The sequence below is a fragment of the Colobus angolensis genome, unplaced genomic scaffold (genome assembly GCF_000951035.1).
Source record: "Colobus angolensis palliatus isolate OR3802 unplaced genomic scaffold, Cang.pa_1.0 Scaffold59, whole genome shotgun sequence".
NCBI classification, from domain to species: Eukaryota; Metazoa; Chordata; class Mammalia; order Primates; family Cercopithecidae; genus Colobus; species Colobus angolensis.
Window position 1 is genome coordinate 6,477,399 of NW_012119487.1, and position 5,723 is coordinate 6,483,121.

A 5,723-nucleotide genomic window follows, 5' to 3' on the forward strand; every position below is an offset into this window, starting at 1 on the left:
TCGGAGTGGCCAGCGGTGCTGCCAGCCCCGGGCAGTGAGGGGCTTAGCACCCAGGCCAGCAGCTGCAGAGGGTACACCAGGTCCCCCAGCAGTGCTGGGGGACCCACCCACTTCCGCCTCCCAAAGTGCTGGGATTACAGGCATGAGCCACTGCGCCCAGCCAGCACACACTTTTTGTTTTGAACATGTCAAATTCTCAGGGGGATTTGTCTTAATAGAAGGTCCCATTCATAAGGAACTTTTGTTATCTCAACCCTTGCTGTCCCTGGGAAAGTCCAATCCCAGGAGGGCCTAGCCAGTGTCACAGATTAATGTGTCTGTGATTGGCAGCCTCCCACAGACACGTGGGATAGTGGTGGCACTGTACACACAACACCATCCTTAACCTCATGTGGTAACAAGAGTCTTAATATTTTAGCCTATTTCTGGGAGTAGATTTTGGGGGATAATTGAAACCATCTCTTCTATGCCCTCTCCAGAAAACTAAAAACTTCTTCTAAACCTGGTAAATTACCCCTTGGGCTTTCGATAAAAAGACTTATTGAATTAAGTTGTTATTGAAATAAGTATGCCATTGGAAATTCTCATCATCAGTGGCCAAATGATGGATTTGTTAAATTAGAAAGATCCCTAAATTAAAAAAAGATTTTAGACTGTCATTCTAAACAATTGTCTTGTTTGTATTTATGAGATCAATTTTTAAAATATTATATAAAATAGATCCAGATTTGTTTATTCACGAAACAATAGACTCTACAACCACTGAAGACTTCGCATGAAAATGTCTCATCATGTTAGTCTAATATTTAACCTTCCAACACAAAATGTCAATAAGTGAAAATATTCAATTATGTAAAAAGGTCCATAGCCTATGGTTGGCGGAGAAAAGGTCATATTTTTAAAAAGACACATAATAATGTCATGGATAGCCTTAAAAATTCTCTTGACAAAATTGAAGAGCAAAAAATCTGACTTAAAACAAAGTTAAAATCCCTTGTATTTTAATGACAGCCACTCCACCTTGTTGTCTAGTTAAAATTCCATGCTTCATCACCTTGGCCTGGCTTTGATTCTCAGTCGGGAAACCAGTCCCTTTTGGTTTGATATTTGGGTCACTTTTCACTTTTTAGGATTATTGATTATTTTCCCTTTATAAACAGCTTTTGATTTCCTGTCTCCTTCCATCTGTGGGGGCATACGAGTCTTTTTGGGTCTTTATGCGTTCACAGTCAGCTGAGAAGCCGAGATCCTAGAGAATGTGGCCAGCCAGATGTGGGTTGTGCTCCATTTGCAGCTAGTGAAACTTTCCTTTCTTCAAGCTGTCTTTGGGGTGGTTCTAGATCTTGTGAGGACTGCTTTACAACTCTTTAGATAGGCCTCATGCATCCTTGATTAAGTCATGACCTTGGTCAAGACTTTGATTTTGGTAAGTCACTTGGGAGATCACCTTTGGTAAAAAGTACAAAAGCAAGGAATATCAGCTGTGTGTCCCAACTAAAATTAGGTTTAGTTCTCATTTGCTTCCATTCATATTGGTATGATTTTTGTTAAAATGAACAAACAAATCCCAAAACCAAAAACATGTAAACTTCATTGGCCTTTTAAAAAGCTCAAAATCTCCCCCAAATTGGCTCCTCTGACTTGTTCTTCCATTTATTTCCACTTGCATTACTTTTCTTTTCTCCTATTTTTGACCACATTAAAAAAAATCTAAGAGACTTCTAGCAACCCTGAGACTCCTTGAGAAACACAGAAAAAAGCACCACACATCCTCTTTTGGGGGTCTTCTGTTTTCCTCCTGGAGTCCCTAAAGTCCTGGGCAGGTTTCTGTCAGGTCTAAAGCTCTACCCTCTTTTGTATTAAATTCCTTGATCTCTTTCGTTTTGGTGGTGGTGGTGGTGGTGGTTATACTGACATGTAAACCCATTTTACACTGGCTCCCTAAATAGAAGGAAAAGTCATGGGACTGGACAGTGTATTGCTTTCAGAGTATACCTTAAATGTAAGGACATTTCTGTAAGGCTGCTAGTTGACCTCACGTTAATCAGCCCACTCTGTGATCAGCCCATCTCTCATGGCAAGTGTTTCCACAGCCTCTAAGTGTGTAAACTGTACCCTTTTTATCGAAACGCACAAAGAAATAAGTAGCCCCCTGCAGAAATAACCATTACAGCAACTGCTGTTAGCCACCTCCAAAACTATGGTTCTCACCAGTGGCTTATCAGTCACCATACACACAAAGGTCAGGTTTTCTCTTACAGTCATTTTTTGACAGGCACAGGTACTTTAAGATATTTTAGGAACCTCCCCCTCCAAAAAGAAAGAAAGAAAGAAAGAAATTCACCGAATCTGTACAAGTATTACAATCTTTGGCTTGCCTCCTAAATGTTAAGAGCATTTTAAAGTCTAATCTGAGATTCCTTATGAACAAGTTCCAGCAAAACCAACTTAAAAAGAGCCTAGTCAATCATTATTCTTGCTGTACTTTATATATATAATCAGGCTAAGTACAATATGACTAAAACTTATTTTGCAAATGTATTGGTTTCACTATGACTTATCTTTGGTACAAATGGGAGATTAGAGAGAAAAAATATGTTTTAGAAGAAAACTATAGTACATGTGATATTAGATTCTAGCCCTGACCACTGTTTTTTAGTTATTATTTGTCTACAAATTGATCACTAGAACACCTGATTCTACAGTATAGGAAAATGTACAATGCCAGAAAATCCAGAACTTGAAACTCTAGAACTAGTTTGTAGACAACTCTATGAATTAACTTTTGTTTTTCTTCTGTTTCCAATGAAATGTCTTTTATTAAAGATCTGTTTGCCTGCATCATATATAGAAGCCTAGTTCATCTACAATACCACGTCTTGGAATGAGACACAGCAATTTAACTGAACTGACCTATTCTCAGGACTAAGAAACTAATTCAAGAAGATATGAGATGATCTATTTAAATTTGCTCTCTTCTGCTTATCCCAATTTGTTTCTCACCTCCTTTCCCAATCTCTTAACTACCAACCTCTAAAACAAATCTCTCTAAAGCTATCAACTTGGTTCTTAATATGATAAACTTTCTGAAAGAAAAGTTTCAAAAGGTAGGGTGGGGTGGGAGGTGGTGCTAAAGGAAATAAAAATATTTTTTTTCCAAAATATATTTCCTTGACCTATTTTGAGATGATTGTTCAGAGGACTTGAAACACTTCTAGAAGTAGTCCTGCAAAGCTGTCTTGTGTGGGGGATATTTGCATCTGTACAGAATCTGCACTGATGCAGCAGGCTTTCTCTGAGGCCCTCCCTTGTCTGGATCTAGAAAAGATGAACTGAGAGTCTGACGCTTTTTTTTTTTTTGAGACGGAGTCTCACCCTGTCACCCAGGCTGGAGTGCAATGGCATGATCTTGGCTCACTGCAAACTCCGCCTCCCAGGTTCAAACGATTCCCCTCCCGAGTAGGTGGGATTACAGGTGCCCGCCCCCACGCTCAGCTGATTTTTGTATTTTTAGTAGAGACAGGGTTTCACCATGTTGGCCAGGCTGGACTTGAACACCTGATCTCATGATCCACTCACTGCGGCCTCCCAAAGTGCTGGGATTACAGGTGTGAGCCACCGTGCATTGCAGAGAGTCTGACACGTTTAAAGGTCTGAAAGAAACATTTATCATCTATTCTCTCTGAGGGCTGCTACCTGTGATGTTTCATCTATAGAGCAAGACCACGTCTGCTAGCCAGGTCTCCTCTTCTCCCTGTCCCAAACCATTTTGCCACCATAATCCCTGTACCTGTTGGCCTCTACAACTGTTGAAAATTCCAGAGAAATACCTAATGTAGATGATGGGTTGATGGGTGCAGCAAACCACCATGGCACATGTATACCTATGTAACAAACCTGCACGTCCTGCACATGTATCCCAGAACTTAAAGTTTAAAAAAAAAAATTAAAAAAAGAAAATCCCAGAATAGCTATTTGACCTTTTTTTTTTTTTTTGGTAATTTTTATACTTTATACTTCTTTGTTCCCTATAATAAAAAGTAAAACAAACTGAGGAGTGACTAAATTTTAATATGCATATGCTAATGCTGCCCTATATTCATGGAGTGTTTTTTAATTTCTAAGAGTGCCAGAAGCCTTTCCAGATATATTACTACAACTGTTCCACAAAGCTTTGCAATTCAACAGTGCAGAGCACCACATTCCATTTCTAGGAATAGAAGGCTGCCTTTCCCATGGGAACCATGGAGTGGAGCTCATGAGAGTCTCTCCTGGGACTCACCAAATGGGATTTGGCAAGGGGAAGTGAGGACTTCTAAAGTGTAAACACTGACTATAGCAAGCTTGTCCAACCCATAACCTGTAAGCTACATGCAGCCAAGGATGGCTTTGAATGCGGCCCAACACAAATTTGTAAACTTTCTTAAAGCATTGAGATTTTTCTGCAATTTTTTTTTTAAAGCTCATCAGCTATCATTAGTGTTAGTGTATTTTATATGTGGCCCAAGACAATTCTTCTTCTTCCAGTGTGGCCCAGGTAAGCCGAAAGATTGGACACTCCAGACTAAAGTTTAGTGTCTAAACATTAAAAATATTTTAAAAAATGGCTAGCTGTTAATAGTAGCTAATTTAGCAGAAAAATAATTTTATTAATGCTTTCAAAATTTAGCCCCTCGAAATTAGCCAATGTACAAATATTAGCTATAAGATATGAATACTTATAAGAGCTTCGGGCATTCCAAAAAAGAAATCAGGTTCCAAGTCTCCATACAAGTGCTACAAGCCTGAGAAACTGCTTTATAGCTCAGGGTGAAAGAACCAGAAAGGTGAGGGAGAAAAAGGGAAAGAAAAGAAAGACAAAAAAATTAAAAGCCAGCCTTGTAAAATATCCTGTTTCCCCACATTCAACAGGCTATCTTAAGCACAAATCTTTCAGAGTATTCAATGAAAACAATCTCAACCTCAGACCTCTAAATTCTCTTTGTTAGAGATACATTAATAGAACTGGGCCGGGTGAAGTGGCTCACACCTGTAATCCCAGCACTTTGGGACGTCAAGGCAGGCAGATTGCATGAGACCAGGAGTTTGAGACCTGTCTGGCTACCATGGCGAAACCCCATCTCTACTAAAAATATAAAAATTAGCTGGGCGTGGTGGTGCACGCCTGTAATCCCAGGCACTTGGGAGGCTGAGGCATGAGAATTGCTTGAACCCAAGAGGGGGAGGTTGAAGTGAGCTGAGATCATGCCAATACACTCCAGCCTGTGTGACAGAGGGAGATTCTGTCTCAAAAAAACAAACAAACAAAAAACAGAAAAAACAAAAAAAGAAAAAAGAGAAACCAAGGCGGACAGATCACCTGAGGTCAGGAGTTAGAGACCAGCCTGGCCAACATGGTGAAATCCCGTCTCTACTAAAAATACAGAAGTTAGGTAGGCTCATGCCTATAATCTCTGCTACTTGGGAGGCATGAGAATCACTTGAACCTGGGAGGCAGAAGTTGCAGTGAGCTGATACTGTGCAACTGCACTGCAGCAGGGGCTACCAAATGAGGCTCTGTCTAAAAAAAAAACTCGAAAAGTTCTGTCTCGTGAGCTTGATTTGTTTGTTTGAGACACGGTTTCACTTTGTTGTCCAGGCTGGAGTGCAGCGGCCTGATCACGGCTCACTGCAGCTTCTTCACCTCCCAGGCTCAAGTGATCCTCCCACCTCAACCTCCCAGG